An 18,073-nucleotide genomic window follows, 5' to 3' on the forward strand; every position below is an offset into this window, starting at 1 on the left:
TTGCAGATTCTTAGAGAGATGAGGTCACTTTTGACTCTTATTATTTGTTTCTGGTCAGAGGAAAAAAATGAGAAACAGGTTTAGGGAGTTTGACTACAATGGAACCAGGATTCAACAGAGGATATAAGTAAAGAGGGAAAGTGATGGAGTAGGAAAATGAAGGAAAAAATTTAGGTCAGGTGAAATGGACAAGAATGAGCCAAATATGCAGGTGTAGGTGGAACATCTGATAAGAGCAGTAGGTATAGACAACTGGGAGGGTGAACATAATAGTAATAAGAACCAGTGTTTTTTAATCTCCCACTGTGGAATAATGAAATCAATCTTATTATACTATTTTTCACATTAGGAAACATCAGCCAGGATGCAGTATTTCATGTTGAGATAACAAATAACTTCAAAATCATAATGGCTTCAGACAATAGAATTTTCTTCTTGGTCATGCTACACGAGCATTGGGCTCATAGGGATTCTACCCTATGTTGTCATCACTCTGGTACCAGGCGGATAAAGTCTCTATTACTTTTCAGGGAAAAGGCAGGAAGATGACTCTTAAAGGTCTCTCCCCAGGAATAATACATATCCACTTCCACTTTTAAGCCATTGGCCAAAGCAAATGCATGAACCCTTCTAATATCAAGGGAACCAGAAGTACAATCCTACCATTTACCTAGAAGGAGAAACCGAAATACCACTGAACAGCACAGAAACTGTGGCCCAGAGATGTTAAGTACTTGGTTGAAAGTTATTGATATCTTGGTTGAAAGCCTAGATATTAAATAGCAAAACTGGCATTTGAGGTTATGTCTTGTTGGCACTGAGGCCCTGGTTTTTTATAAGCTATGCTATACCTTGAGATGGAAAACAGAGTAGAACAAGTTAGACCCATCAATAACAAGAGTTAAAGAGAGACCAAGTGTATTGAGTCAAGAGGAACACATAGGTATTGAGGAAAGAGGAACATTTATTATGGATATAGGTAAACAAACATCATATACGCACCCACAAAAAGAGGAAACCCAGGAAAGACCCTAGATTTTTGTTTGTTTTGCCTTTAAAAGTTACATCAGGGGGCCAGGCGCAGTGGCTCACACCTGTAATCCCAGCACTTTGGGAGGCCGAGGCGGGTGGATTATGAGGTCAAGAGATCGAGACCATCCTGGCCAACATGGTGAAACCCCATCTCTACTAAAAATACAAAAATTAGCCAGGTGTGGTGGTGCATGCCTGTAGTCCCAGCTACTCGGGAGGCTGAGGGAGGAGAATGGCGTGAACCCTGGAGGTGGAGATTGCAGTGAGCCGAGGTCACACCACTGCACTCCAGCCTGGCAACAGAGCGAGACTCCGTCTCAAAAAAAAAAAAAAGTTAACATCAGGGAATCTTAGTGTGTTTGTGCTCCCTAAAAACTTAGCCCAACTGGTGCACTCTTTTAATTTATGCTCAGATACCAAGGAACTCTCCTCAGTGTGGGGAGAGTGAGGTCTCTGTTGAAAATTTGCGACTTCCACACAATTCTTCCCCACCTTCCTTCGGAAGTATTTTATTTCCAAATGTACATTATTAAGCAAGTACCTATTATATAAGAATACACAACCTCCCACTGCCAGGAAAATATAATTTCCAAAATCCCAATTTCTCAGCTTTTTACCCTCCAGTACAGAGACACTGAAATTTTTTGAGTGGTCATATGGGCAACCAGTATCCCCAGTCACAAAAAAAAAGCTCAACACAAGGAGTCAGAAGAATGTATTCAACCCCTGCAGTCCTGCGAGGGAGACAGGAAAACCAACTTACACATGTATTTGAAGGCAGATGCCTGATGGAACCATTAAAGGGGTATCTAGGCCTCAAGTTTGGCTGTGGGAACTCTAACCATTCTTTGAAGCATTTTGTTGAAGCAGAATTAAACAACTCAGAAAATTTTCCTGAACCTGCCCTTCTTATTATCCTCCATATAGTCCTGACCCCATCAGTCTTTTTTTTTTTTTTTTTTGAGACAGAGTCTCACTCTTGTCGCCCAGGATGGAGTGCAATGACATGATCTCGGCTCACTGCAATCTCTGCCTCCTGGGTTCAAGCAATTGTCCTGCCTCAGCCTTTGAGTAGCTGGGATTACAGGCGCGCATCACCATGCCCGGATAATTTCTATATTTTTTAGTAGAGACGGGGTTTCACCAAGTTGGCCGTGCTGGTCTCAAACTCCTGACCTCAGATGATCCGCCCACCTCGGCCTCCCAAAGTGCTGGGAACATAGGCGTGAGCCATCACGCCTGGCCCCCACCAGTCTTTTGACAGGAAGGTTGACGGCTCTCCCCATTCATCTAGTCATCCATTCAACAATATATTTTTGGCCAGGTGTGGTGGTTCACACCTGTAATCCCAACACTTTGGGAGGCCAAGGCAGGTGGATCACAAGGTCAGGAGGTTGAGACCATCCTAACATGGTGAAACCCTGTCTCTACTAAAAAAATATTTAAAAAATTAGCCAGGCATGGTGGCGGCTGCCTATAGTCCCAGCTACTCAGGAGGCTGAGGCAGGAGAATGGTGTGAACCCGGGAGGTGGAGCTTGCAGTGAGCCGAGATCACGCCACTGCACTCCAGCCTGGGCGACAGAGTGAGACTCTGTCTCAAAAAACAACAACTACAATATATTTTTTAGTTATTTCTATGTTTCAAGCACTGTGATAGGTACTAGGGATAAAACTTAGTAAATAAAAGAGTTGTAGCCTGATCCCTCACTCCTAAAGTAGTTTATTGTCCATATTTTATAGTGAGGATCAGCTTCCCTCACTGTCACCTTAGAGATCTCCAGAGCCTATACCACTAATGCACATGGCGGCAAGCCCTTAAAAAACGTTTGCTGAATGAATGAGCAAATGAAGTTCAATATAGGTGCTTGCATGTGAAAACATTTAACTTCGATAAGCAGATTGAAGAAACATAACTTTTTAAGCATTTTTTTTCTAAATTAGAGATAAGGTCTTGCTCTGTCACCCAGGATGGAGTACAGTGGTACCATCGTAACTCACTGCAGCTTCTAACTCCTGGACTTAAGGAAGCCTCCTGCCTCAGCCTCCTGAGTAGCTAGGCTATAGGCACATACCACCACACTCAACTAATTTAAAAAAAAAAATTTGTAGAGATGGGGTCTCCATATGTTGCCCAGGCTTGTCTCAAACTCTTGGCTTCAAGGGATCCTCCTGCCTTGACTTCCTAAAGTGCTGGGATTACAGATGTAAGCCACTGAGACTGAAGTGACATTTTTTAAAAAAAGGAACCCTAATGCACAAAAATCCTGTTTATGTCACTCCCAATTCACTTCCAGTCTTGGTCAAGTTATATTTTATTTCATGTTTCTGCCTTTTCCCCACTTAAGATTAGATTTCACAAAGTTTCTGCATCTCAGTTTTGAAAGATAAATTCTAAGTAATCAGAAATACACTGTCAACTTCAAGATCTAAAACAGTAACAACAAAACTGATCTGGGATGAAAGTTAATCAGGTAGACTCGGCTTTCACAAATCTAAACTTGGCAGTAATTTAACTTAAGCCTGGTTATTTGAAGGGAAGATAAGTGAATAAGCAATTTCAGCCTACTTAAGACAAAAGACATGAATACAAGTTGGAAGATATATGTTCTGCCTTTTTAAGGGTATAATAAGCACCTATTGTTTTTGTCTGCCCAGAGTCCCTCCTCCCTTCTTCTAGCAGCACTGCCCCAATTTTACTTTGGGGAACTATTCCCCTTCCCTACTGAATACAGTTTCGAAGGCATGACTGTCAACCAAGGTGTCTGTACTAGGCATGTGACCAAATTAGGCCATACAGTGATTAAATTAGGCCATTCAGGTACTTTCCTCTTGCAAGTCGAGCTTGAGGGGATTAACCCAAAGACAGAAACAGCTGGAGATCATTCATCCCTGTAGACGTCAGTTCATCTATTTCATCCTGCCTCTTGATCTTCACAGCTACTCTATCTCCTGTTTCTTCTGAAGACTTAGCTTTTTAGCTTTCCTTCAGATTCTTTGACTACCACCCATAAGTCTTCCAATGCATTCCTCTTTTGCTTGTTAAATTTTAAAAGTCATAGAACAGATTTATGTAGAGCACCAACATTATTGATAGTGAGCCATGCACCATTTGATGAAAGTAAAGAGGAATGTGCTATGGTCTGAATGCTTTTGTCCCCCCAGATTTTCATGTTGGAACATAACCCCCAATCTGATAGTTGTGGAGCCTTTGAAGGTGATTAAGTCATCTGGACAGAGTCCTAATTAATGGTATTAGTGCCCTTCTAAAAGAGGCCCAAGGCCTGGCGCAGTGACTCACTCCTGTAATCCCAGCACTTTGGGAGGCTCGGGTGGGTGGATCACCTGAGGTCAGGAGTTCAAGACCAGCCTGGCCAAAATGGTGAAACCCTGTCTCTACTAAAAATATGAAAATTAGCTGAGCATGGTGGTGAGCACCGGTAATCCCAGCTACTTGGGAGGCTGAGGCAGGAGAATCGCTTGAACCCAGGAAGTGGAGGTTGCAGTGAGCTGAGATCACACCATTGCACTCCAGCTTAGGCAACAAGAGCGAGACTCCATCTCAAAAAAATAATAATAAATATAAAAATAAAAGAGGCCCAAGGGAGCTTGTTGGCCCCTTCCACCAACTGAGGATGCAACAAGAAGGCCTCATCTATGAACCAGGGAATAGATCCTCACTAGATACCACATCTGCAAGTGCTTTGATCTTGGTCTTCCCAGCCTCTAGAACTGTGAGCAATAAATTTTTGCTCTTTGTATGCCACCGAGTCTAAGGTAGTTTGTTATAGATGTTCAAATGGACTAAGAGAGCATGCTCTTAAAAAAGTTAGCTTCTTTTTCTAGTCTTTAAAGGAACTCATTTCTAGGCCTTTCTTCTAGGCCTTTGAGATTTGGTAACTTTGCTGGAATGAAACATTTTACACATGAAATTTTCCATTTTTCATTCTTGACCTTCTTACCAAAATAGTGTATATCATCTCAGTAATTCCAAACTAAAAGTAGCATAATTTTAGGAGCAAGAGGGAAAGGAAATAGGCATAGGTTTATTTTAAATTGTTTAAAAATGTTATTTATTCGTTGCCACCTTAGGATAGGCAGATATTTTTTTAGGACACAAGATGCACTGACCGTAAAAGAAAAAAATTGAAATCAGACTTTATTAAAATTTAAAATTTCTGCTCTTCAAAAGACACCATTGAGAAAAAGGCAAAAGGCAGGCTATAGATTTGGAGAAAATATTTGTAACATGTGATAAATACAAAGGACTTATTTAGAGAATATATAAGGAGCACCTGCAAGTCAATAATAAAAAGACAACCTATTAAAATGGCAAAAGACTTAAAGAGATATCTCAAAAAGATACATGAAGAACCAGTAAGCTCCTGAGACATCATTAGTAATTAGGGAATTGTACAATAAAAACTATAATGAAATGCCACTTTATACCTACTAGAATGACTAAAATAAAATGAATGATAATATCAAATAGTAAGTAGGTAGTGAGGCAACTAGTATTCTCATTGCTGTTGGGAGCATAAAATTTTATAACCAGTTTGTCAGTTAAAGTTAAACATACACTTCTCCTGTGACCCAGAAATTCCACTCTGAGAAATGAAAAAAATATATTCATAAAAAGACTTATATAAGAATGTTCATAATAGCTTTAGTCACAGTAGTCAAAACCTGAAAACAACTTAAATGTTCATAAACAAGAGAATGGATAAACAAATAATGATATATTTATTCAATGAAATATTACTCATCAATTAAAAAGACAAACTAGGCCAGGCGCAGTGGCTCACGCCTGTAATCCCAACACTTTGGGAGGCCGAGGCAGGCAGATCACCTGAGGTCGGGAGTTCGAGACCAGCCTGACCAATGTGGAGAAACCCTTTCTCTACTAAAATTACAAAATTAGCTGGGTGTGGTGGCGCATGCCTGTAATTTCAGCTACTGGGGAGGCTGAGTCAGGAGAACTGCTTGAACCCGGGAGGGAGAGGCTGCAGTGAGCTGAGATTGTGCCATTGAACTCCATCCTGGGCAACAAGAGCAAAACTCAGTCTCAAAAAAAAAAAAAAAAGAAAAAAGAAAAAAAAAAAGACAAACTACAGGCACACAAAATAACGTAGGTGAATCTCAAAATTATTATGTGGAATAAAAGAAGCCCTACAGAAAAGAGTACATACTGTATGATTCTATTTATATGGCATTCTAGACCAAACAAAACTAACATATGGCCATAGAAGTCATACCCATAATTGTCCAGGAGGGAGAAGGATGAGGATTGACTAGAAAGTTATATGAGAGGAACTTTCTGGGGTAATGTTTAGTGTCTTATATCTTAATGGGGGTGATTATTTACGCAGGTTTATATAGTCATAAACATCATTGAACTGTATCATATAGATCCTTCAGGAAATGGAGAATAATTTGGTTTTGTTTTTTCCCATTATTCTTGATTCTGTGCTGAGCATTTCCCCTTATCCTCCTTTGGAACTCTACTCTTGGCTCTTCTGTGTAATCTCTAATGCATGCCAACTCTCCTTCTCTGAGCCTCTTAAAAGTTGCTCCTCTTCATTCTCTTCCCTCAGTTGCCGGTGCTGAGTCCTCAGCCCCTTGCTCTTCTTTCCTAAAAGACACGTGCTGTATTCAGGAACTGTGCCTTTTCATAGCTTCCACCATCACTTCTACTCTCAGGAACTAGCATATAGGGCTGGGTGCAGCGGCTCACGCCTGTAATCCCAGCACTTTGGGAGGCTGAGGTCGTTGGATCACCTGAGGTCAAGAGTTCAAGACCAGCCTAGCCAACATGGTAAAACCTCATCTCTGCTGAAAATACACAAATTAGCTGGGTGTGGTGGCAGGCGCCTGTAATCCCAGCTACTCAAGAGGCTAAGGCAGGAGAATCACTTGAACCCAGGAGGCGGAGGTTGCAGTAAGCCAAGATCGCACCATTGCATTCCAGCCTGGGCAACAGAGCAAAAACTCTGTCTCAAAAAAAAAAAAAAAGAACTAGCATACAGGGTCTGCCCTTGCACATGACCAAAACTACAGCCCGTGATAGCCTTGACTGCCACTCTCCCAGAGGCTCAGAGAATTGTTTCCAGGGTCTCCTTTCCGTCACCCTCTTCAAACCTCCCATCTCTGCTGAAGTCATATTTTCCATTCAGTGAGCTGCCACCTGGATTCCACGTCTCTGTCTTGATGCTTTGCACTGGCAGCTCCTCTGACTATCTGGTTTACTTGATGCCAAATCCACATTTTCCTTCTCTCCATGGTATTGCCTCTCAGGCTATCTCCCTTGTTCCTCCCAGTGCATGTTGAGGGCAAGCTACGCCTGTCTCCTTGCCCAACTAAGATGTAGCTGCCATGGCAAGCCTCTTGGAGAAGGACACACTCTGTGGACTTCAAACTTCTCACATAAGGCAGGTGCCTGTAATCCCAGCTACTCAGGAGGCTAAGGCAGGAGAATTTCTTGAGCCTGGGAGGCAGAGGATGCAGTGAGCTGAGATCGCGCCACTGCACTCTAGCCTGGGCGACAGAGTAAGACTAAGTCTCAAAAACAAACAAACAAAAAAACCTCTCATATCAGCCTCCTACATTTCTACAAGGAATGCCTAGCTTGCTTTAGAAGTCAATCTCCAAAACCAAACTCATCTCCTTCCTTATTCAGGCACCACCTTCCAACATTCCTGCTTCTCACATTAGTAATTTTATGATCCCAGTTGTCTGGCTTGAGACCTTAGAGTCATCTTTGATTTATTCCGAAAAAAGAAACGTCCAATAAATGACCTAATCACATCATTTTGTTCTTTAAAATGTCTCCTCTAATTTAATGTATCAGTTTCTCACACCCGTCTGGGCCTCTTTGTTTCCACACTCTCCCTGACCCAAATTTACTTAATGCCATTTTTTTAGGTTCTGTAAATTTCAGATCAAAGGGCAGGGTCATTACTTGTTCATCAGCCTAATGCAGATAAAGCAGCTGAAAAGGCCAAAAGTGCCCAAAGTACTTGCAGATCAGGGACTTGAGTCTCCTTTCCTATACTCATTCATTCAACAAAAATATTTTGAGCATGGACCATATGCTCCTCACTGGAGATAAATTCACAAATAAAAAATACACCCTCTAGTCTTAAGTATCTCACAGTCTAGGGAAGAAGACAGACAGTAATCAAATAATCACACAAAAATTGCTAGGAAAGAAAGAAAGAAGGTGCTATAAGGACATGTGAAAGGGAGATTTGGCCCCAGTCATAGAAATCTTCTGAAGCAAAGAGACAACTGAGCTGGCAGCTAAAAGATTAATGGGGGTTAGGCACGGTGATTCACACCTGTAATCCCAACACTTTGGGAGGCCAAGGCAGGAGGATGTAATTGAGCCCAGGAGCTGAAGACCAGCCTGGACAACATAGCAAGACCATGTCTCTACAAAAAATTTAAAAATTAGCAGGGCATGGTGGCACATGCCTGTAGTCCCAGCTACCTGGGAGGGTGAGGCAAGAGGATCGCTTGAGCCCAGGAATTCGAGCTCCAATGAGTCATGCTTGTGCCACTTCACTCTAGCCTGGGTGACAGGGCGAGACCCTGTCTCTTAAAAATAAAAAAAGATTGATAGGAATGAACATAGTTTCTGTATTGGGGAGAGGGGTTGGAAACACATAATATTTATGTTCAAGGAGGTAACAAAAGACTTGTATTGATACTGAGACCACAAAGGGCTGCGTGGTACAAGGCCAGGCTGGGGAGGTAAGTAGAGATCAAACCATGCAGGGCTTTACAGTGGTCATAAAAGCCTACCACTCAGCTCTTCTGCCACAGGGGAGCACAGGCAACTGACAGTCTCAGCCATTGCTCTCCTGAGTCCGCCACTGTGTTCGCACCAAGGCCATGCTTCCCCTGGGCTGCTCCCAACCAATAACGAGCATGGGCACTGGTAGGGAGGGTGAGGGAAGGCAACTAATATAAGACAAGAGACTCCTTTAACAGGCAATGTTGCCTCAAAAACCCCTGTTGGCCTGGCCAAAACTTTCTCAGAACTTTGCTGCCTCTTCCTACCCAATCGGAGCCTCTTCCTACCCAAATCCTCCTTCCTGCCCCCTCTCTTCCACAGGTGTGAGACCTGCATCACAGTCTGAAAGTTCTTCTGCATTCTCCTTCTCCTATTTATTTTTATAGACATCCCCCCAGTAAACATCTTTCAGTTCTAATCCCATCTTAGCATCTGCTTCTTGGAGAACTTGAATTAACACAGCTTTGTTAAATAAGATAAATTGCAATTATGGAATTATCTTTATACCAAGAGTAATAGGAAGCTATTGGAGTATTATGAACTCTGACTGACATGATCAGATTTATGTTTTGAGGGAAAAAAAACCTTGGCAGCAGTGTAGGGAAAACACTGGATGCAGGCAAGAGCAGATGTAGGGAGACCAGTTAAGTACCTTTGGCAGTGGTCTAGAAGAGATGACGATAGTTGGATTAGGATGGTGGTTATTTTTTTTTATTTTTTTATTCTTTTGAGATGGAGTCTCACTCTGTTACCCAGGCTGGAATGCAGTGGCATGATCTTGGCTCACTGCAGGCTCTGCCTCCCAAGTTCAAGTGATTCTCCTGCCTCAGCCTCCTGAGTAGCTGGGATTACAGGCATGTGCCACCACTCCCAGCTAATTTTTTTATTTTAGTAGAGATGGGGTTTCACCATGTTGACCAGGCTGGTCTTGAACTCCTGACCTCAGGTGATCTGCCCACCTCAGCCTCCCAAAGTGCTGGAATTACAGCCATGAGCCACCTCGCCCAGCCAGGATGGTGGTTATAGAGATGGTAAGAAGCAGGTGAATTTGAGAAATTGAACAAGATAAAATCAACAAGACTTGGTAATGGACAATAGAGGCAGTAAGGGAGAAGGAGGTATCAAGATTGACTCTAAAGTTTCTGCTTGTGCAGCTTAGGTGGATGGTGCCATTCACTGAGCAGGGCAACACCCAGAGGTATGTTCTAGGGTGATCATAAGTCTGAAGTGCCTTTGAAATATACAAATAGGGCCTGACACAGTGGCTCAAGCCTGTAATCTCAGCACTTTGGGAGGCCAAGGCAGGTGGATTGCTTGAGTCCAGGAGTTTGAGACCAGCCTGGCCAACATGGCAAAACCCCGTCTCTACTAAAAATACAAAAAATTAGCCGGGCGTGGTAGCGTGCACCTATAGTACCAGCTACTCAGGAGGCTGAGGTAGGAAAGTCACCTGAGCCCAGGAAGTCGAGGCTGCAGTGAGCCAAGATCACATCACTGCCCTCCAGCGTGGGCAACTGAAGTGAGACCCTGTCTTAAAAAAAAAAAAAAGCTGTCAGGCAGACAGTTGGATATCTGAGTCTGGAGCTCAGAGAAGAGGTCTGGGCTGGAAGTATACATTAGAGGTTGAAAGTATAAACTGGCCGGGCGTGGTGGCTCACGCCTGTAATCCCAGCACTTTGGGAGGCCGAGGCAGGTGGATCACCTGAGGTCAGGGGTTCGAGACCAGCCTGGCCAACGTGGTGAAACCCCATCTCTACTAAAAATATAAAACTTAGCCAGGCATGGTGACACGTGCTTGTAATCCCAGCTACCTGGGAGGTGGAGGTTGCAGTGAGCCGAGATCGCACCATTGCACTCCAGCCTGAGGGACAAGAGCAAGACTTCTTCTCAAAAAAAAGAAAGAAAGAAAGTATAAACATGGTAATATATATATACATTTTTTGAGACAGAGCCTTGCTCTGTTACCAGGCCAGGCTGGAGTACAGTGGCGCAATCTTGGCTCACTGCAACCTCCGCCTCCCAGGTTCAAGTGATTTTCCTGCCTCACCCCCCCGAGTAGCTGGGACTATAGGCACGTGCCACCACACCTGGCTAATTTTTGTATTTTTAGTAGAGACGGGGTTTCACTATGTTGCCCAGGATGGTCTCGATCTCTTGACCTCGTGATCTGCCCTCCTCGGCCTCCCAAAGTGCTGGGATTACAGGCATGAGCTACAGCACCCGGCCTAAACATGGTAATATATTATCACACTAAAGAAGTTATGGAAGTAGAATAAATCACATGAGAAGGAATAACTGAGTAAAAACAGAAGATGGCCTTGGATTGAGCCTTGAGGAACATCAATATTTATTAAGTATTAATTTAAGCCAAACATGATGAACCTGCACAGGTGTCAGAAAAGGAGCCCCTAGAGAGACAGGTGAAAATCTTTAATCTTAAAATTTGTATCATTTATTTACTGTTATGTAACAAACCGCTTAGTAGCTTAAAACTACAACTTAGGCCAGGCTTGGGAGGCAAGCAGAGATCAACCTTAGTAGCTTAAAACAATGACCATTTTGCTGCTCACAATTCCATGGGTCAACAATTATGGCTGGTCTTAGCTAGATAGTTCTTCTGTTGTCTCACCTGAAGTCACTTATGTGATTTTAATTTTCTGGTGACTCAACTGGGCTGGCTGGTTCCTGATGACCTCCAAGCCTGGATGATTGGAATGACTGGCACAGCCAGGCCCCTCTCTTCATTTGGTTTTCTCTCTCCCCAAGGAGACCAGCCTAAGCTTGCTCACACAGCAAAAGCACCATTACAAAAGGCAAGGCCAGGCTCAGTAGCTCATGCCTGTAATCCCAGCACTTTGGGAGGCTGAGGCAGGCGGATCACCTGAGGTTGGGGGTTCGAGACCAGCCTGACCAACATGGAGAAACCCCACCTCCACTAAAAATACAAAATTAGCTGGGCATGGTGGCACATGCCTGTAATCCTAGCAACTCGGGAGGCTGAGGCAGGAGAATCACTTGAACCCGGGAGGCAGAGGTTGCAGTGAGCCGAAATCATGCCTCCACTGCACTCCAGCCTGGGCAACAAGAGCGAAACTCCATCTGAAAAAAAAAAAAAAAAAAGACAAAGCCCAATGCACTAAAGGTCATATTGGCTAATATCCTATTGACCAAAGCAAGTCACATGTCCAAGCTCAGAGTAAACTTGGGAAGCAATGATATAAAAGCAGGGAGCATGGGACGAGTGATTCCTCGGGAGTCATGAGAAGTAAGAAACCACCATGGCAGTTATGAACCTACAATGATTTGTTTCCCATCAAGTCTAATCTAAAGTACTTTTCACCATAGAATACTACTCAGTGTTCTTTCTATCAAGCTAGTTCTTTCCTTATGCTTCATTCTTGCTGTGACCTCTACTTGAGATTCCTTCTCCATGTCCCAGCCTTCTCCATCTGGTGAATTTTACCCATTTTTTAAAGCTCACCTCATCTTCCACATTTTTGTTCATTTTACTCTGTCATCCTAGAACACCGCCCCCTACTGTCCTCCCCAGTCCTAAGGCTATGCCAACATCTGACTGATTCTAATCTCAACTTCCCCATGAAGACTTCTGAAATGGCTCCAGCCTTCATGGATCCGCCTTGTCTATATAATGATCTAATAATTATACCAAACAATTTTGAACTTAATTATGTGTATTTTGTACTTTATGTAATTATGTGTATTTTGTACTGTTGGCTTTAAATATACCTCTTTTCTACTAATGGATTGCAAATTTCTTGATGAAAAAAACTGTGTCCGATACTTCTTTAACATAATGGCATATAAAGATGAACAGTGTTCTCAAGAATGTTACTGTCCAGCAGGGGAGACCTGCCCCACCCCCAAGTAAACAGGTGATTTTAATAGAGTACAGGTGCTATTTCAAGCATAAGTGCAGGATGCTGTGGGAAAACCGTGAACAGGTTATAAATTTGTTGCTGTTGCTAGTATCTTTGGAGTTTTTTGGTTTGTTTTTATTTCTTAGTGGGGCAGGATGTGGTCAGGGAAGCTGATCTCTAACCTGAAAGTCCAATGATGGGTTAGCCAAAGGAGGGCAGGGCATGGAGAAGGAGTTTCAGTCCGAGGTTTTACTAAGAATGTAGGTAAAGAGGAAAGAGATATCTCAGTTCTTTAAAAACTCCAATACAGGACTTAAAAGCTGGGGAATAGTGAGAGAAGAGCAGTAGTGAGATTGGACGCTAGGAGCTTCAACCCTGGAAACTCCGTCCATGTTTGATATGGTCTGAATTGTCTCTCCAAGACTCATGTTGAAACCTAATCCCCATTGAAATGATAGAGAGTTGGGGCCCTTGGGACAGTGATTAAGTCACGAGGGCTCCACCCTTATAAACAGGATAAGGGTAGTAATAAAATTGGCCTAAGGGATCAGAGAGCCTCTTCGACCATATGAGGACGCAGAGAAGGTACCATCTTTGAGGAACAGGCCCTTACTGGACACCGAATCAGCTGATGCCTTGATCTTACACTTTCCAGCTTCCAGTACTATGAGAAATAAATTTCTATTGTTTATAAATTACCCAGTATAAGGTATTTTTGTTACAGCAGCCCAAATGGAGTAAGACAATGCTTTTTTGTGTTATTCATGATGCTTTTTTGGAGGCAAGTATTGGCCCAGTGTCAGTCGGGCATTGAAGGAACCTCCTAATCCGAGGTCAGGATACATGAGAGGGGGTCCTCGTGGTCACATTTTCTCAACTGCCAGACTCCTGTGCTTTATCCTGTCATTTCTGTACAATACTGAAGGAAAGGCCTGCAGAAAGACTTTAGCTCTAGCCTCTACCTCGAAAAATTAATGAAGACCTGTGTGAAAACAAGAGGTCAGGGTTACTGCTATCTCTTGCCTCAACATGTAAGATTGTGTGAAATCACGGCCGGGCGCGGTGGCTCACGCTTGTAATCCCAGCACTTTGGGAGGCCGAGGAGGGTGGATCACGAGATCAGGAGATCGAGACCACGGTGAAACCCCATCTCTACTAAAAATACAAAAAAATTAGCCGGGCCTGGTGGCGGGCGTCTGTAGTCCCAGCTACTCGGAGAGGCTGAGGCAGGAGAATGGCGTGAACTCGGGAGGCGGAGCTTGCAGTGAGCCGACATTGCGCCACTGCACTCCAGCCTGGGCGACAGGGCGAGATTCCGTCTCAAATAAAAAAAAAAAAAAAAAAAAAAGAATGTGTGAAATCACGTAGTTGGGTAACGATCGCAATCGGCCCAGTCTCAAAGAGTGATAAAAAAAAATCCTGGGCCTCGTTCCTACGCAATAGCCACAGCCACACTGTAACACTGTGGTTGGTGAAAAGTAATTTTATAAGCGAGTTACCAAACAAATACTTCTCTGTATGTGATTTTTAAATAAAAATAGCTACGATCTCCAATCAACGTACAATACTAATTAGTCCCTTCTCAAATCTTATAAATGGTTAGTCAACCTCATTTTAGAAAAGGCCAGCTGTTTTGCAAAAAACTCATGAGAAGAAAAAGACAAAAATAAGTTTACTCCACCAAGCTGATTTAATGTGGGCTCCCAGGGAGACGGCAAGTATTTCAGTGATGTATCTAACATAGAATTTTCTTTAGACATTTCTGAAGCTCTAATAAGCCAGATCCTGCTGTGGAAGTAAATTAATCCCAAATACAAGTTAGGCATTTTGCAAAGTGCATTAACTCTTTCAAGTCTCCTGTTCGCAAAATATCCTGGAATGCCCATTAATAGTGAGATGGTACTGAATAGAGGGCAAGTGAAACATCCCTAGTTACAGCGGTCATTTGGGAAAATCTAAATGTGCTCCCAAACAACCTGCTGTGTTTACATTTGAATCATTTGGAGGTGAAAGAAAATAGTTTATTTATCTGTCAGGGATCCTCATTCTGTTTCCAGTCTGAGTTCTCTCCTTCTATTATTAATTTAGCAAATTATACAATAGCTGAACATTTACCTTGGCCTCCCTGATAAGAAATTCTCAGGCATTTTCAACACTGAGGCCATATAACAAAAAATAAATTCATAAAGGTAATTTCCTGTGAGGTTAGCTTTAGTATTTTTTCACCATTCATGTTCTAATAATAATTTTGTAAGACTCAAATGGGTCAGTGACTCACCTATTTGCGTTTGTAAAAAAAGGGAAACAGGCAGAAAAGCTGAATATGATTAAGTTTCATTTAATTTCAGTAATATTTCAAGTAGAAAGGCATTCAGCTAGGAATCTGTATGTAGTTATATAAAATCACAAAAAAAAGGACCGGGCGCGGTGGTTCATGCCTGTAATCCCAGCACTTTGGGAAGCTGTGGTGGGTGGATCACCTGAGGTCAGGAGTTTGAGACCAGCCTGGCCAAAATGGTGAAACCTCATCTCTACTGAAAATATAAAAATTAGCCAGGCATAGTGGTGCACACCTGTAATCCCAGCTACTCGGAGGCTGAGGCAGGAGAATTGCTTAAACCTGGGAGGCGGAGGTTGCAGCGGCCAAGATCGCACCACTGCACTCCAGCCTGTGTGACAGAGCGAGACTCTGTCTAAAAAATAAAATAAAATAAAATAAAATCACAAAAAAGTAACAACCTAAATGTTCAATAATAGGTAAGAGGAAAAATCACGTATGACAGAGCCCCATAATGGACTATTGTATAAATATTAAGGTGATATTTATGAAGAATTTATATGTCATGTAACTATATGATTACAATTACATTCTAATTAACTGGCAGAGTAAACATCTGGAAGAAAACATATCAAAATGGTAACAGTAGTAGACTTTGAGAGAAGAACCTGTAATATTTTTCTCTACATAACAAAAATTTCAAAGTTTCAACAAAAAGAATATGGCCAGTTTTATAAATGAAAAAATTCTAACTTTAAAAACAAACAAAAATCCATCTTAAAAATTTATATTTTACTAAAACCAAACTTAGTGACTGTAGTACCTATAGTGCTTTTACAGTTTAGGTGGCACTTTTACATTTGTTCTCTACTGTCTATTGTAATTGAGACCTTAGCACACCACTTATTTCATATCACGTCAAGCTAATTGTATTCCACTTTTCACAACATGATATTAAACCTGGCAAATGTTTTAGTAGACATAGGATAATTCCCAAATGTAATTTTCTTTATGATTGCTCATAAAATACACATTATAGATGTAGTAATAAAAAAGCTTATGGAAATCATTATATTGAAGTATTTTAAAACCCTCAAAGTGCTACATTCCCTCCTCACCGATTCCTCACATAACATTTAAACCTTTAAAATTCTCCCTCAGGCCAACACACAGAACTCCCCCACTCTCCCACTTGCTTGCCTCCAACTTTCCAGAAAAGGAAAAAAATAAGCTGAGTATATCAGGCCTGGACTCCCTCAACATCCCTTCCTCACACTCGGGTTCAACTACATAATTTGCATGGCTCAATGTAAAATGAAAATGCGGGGCCCCTTGTTTGAAAGAGCAAGAGAAACTGCAGTTAAAAGTAATAAAATACTCCATCTCAAAAAAAAAGTAATAACATATAAAAATTTTTTCCCTTAAAAATATTTCATTACATACAAAATAATATTTTGGGTGTCAATTTTATATAATACAATGAATAACAATATTTTATTATTTTTTCTTTTTTTCTTTTTCTTTTTTTTTTTTTTTGAGACAGAGTCTCGCTCTGTCACCCAGGCTGGAGTGCAGTGGCGCAATCTCGGCTCACTGCAAGCTCCGCCTCCCGGGTTCACGCTGTTCTCCTGACTCAGCCTCCCCAGTAGCTGGGACTACAGGCGCCCGCCACCAGGCCCGGCTAATTTTTTTGTATTTTTAGTAGAGACGGGGTTTCACCATGTTAGCCAGGATGGTCTTGATCTCCTGACCTCATGATCCACCCGCCTTGGCCTCCCCAAGTGCTGGGATTACAGGCATGAGCCACCGTGCCCAGCCTAACAATATTTTATTCATGTGACATTTTAATCACATGATTTTTCTGGTTCGCTTTTCTCCAAATTTATTAGATTGTCAAAGTTTTTATTTTTAGCAATTTCATTTTCAATGCATATAATTGAAAGCAATGTCAATTATTTTTAAATGAAAGATGGCAAGTAATTTTTGATAATTCTTAATTCTGAGAAGAATGTGTTGATGCAATTGTTATTGGTGCTGTTAAGTTAATGTTTTTAAGCTACAACAACATTGAGATATATATCTGATAAATTTTGAAATATAAGTTCTAGTACATCTAGAGCTGATGATTCTCAGGGAATAATTTTTCCAAAAAGATTTAACACTTCATACAAATCAGTTTTGTGTTAATTATGATTTTTATTTTAAATGTAAATTTCTACAATGATAATTTAATGGATATTTGCTTGGCAGTGTTGCAGTAGTTAAAAACCAGAGATTCTGAACTCTGAAAGATTCTAATAAGCCAATGATATGCTTAATTGCAATGCTCATGTCTAACACTTCTATTTTACAACGATTTATTTACAAAGTTTGCCTCCTGAGCCCCAAAATTTCCTCTCCCAGGGTTCATGCTGGAAAGTTAATATTTGTGCAGATGCACAGAGTCGGGATCCTGGGACAGACATAAAGTGGCCTCCCTCTGCGGATCCTGGGGCTGCCTCATGCTGAGCCCTGCCTCTCTCCCAGGGCTGGGGCCATGGCCACGACCACATTGCTTTTGCTGCTGCTCCCATCATCACACCTGCCAATCTGGAGCCAACTCTCAGCCTCTACCACCCCTTCAGGGTTCTATGGCTCCTCAGACTGCTTCAGTTGCATGCATGTATGTCAGGCAGCCAGGCCTAAACTTGAGTGTATGTTCGCTGCTGCCAGGCATATCTTCTTTGCTTATGCATGTGTTCCATTGTCCCCTGGATTTCACTTACAAAACACAAGTTCAGTGACAACATTATTAAGAATTTCAAAGTGGCCACAGCAGATTAAATCAAGCCTCTTCTGAGAGTGAGCCCTGTGCAACTGCCAAGGCTATACTACCAAGAAGCTGGCTGGCCCTGCTCACACCTACACATTTACCTGTCCCCAGCATTTCTCTTCTCAACTCTTCTTTCTCTTGATGCAATCCTCTCCCATTACCTGAAGGATCTCGCTTATTTCTCTCCAGTCATCTCCAAGTCATCTTCTTTCTCTCCAGTTTTTTTTTTTTTTTTTTTTGAGACAGAGTTTCACTCTTGTTACCCAGGCTGGAGTGCAAT

This window comes from Symphalangus syndactylus, chromosome 2 (genome assembly GCF_028878055.3).
Source record: "Symphalangus syndactylus isolate Jambi chromosome 2, NHGRI_mSymSyn1-v2.1_pri, whole genome shotgun sequence".
NCBI lineage: Eukaryota > Metazoa > Chordata > Mammalia > Primates > Hylobatidae > Symphalangus > Symphalangus syndactylus.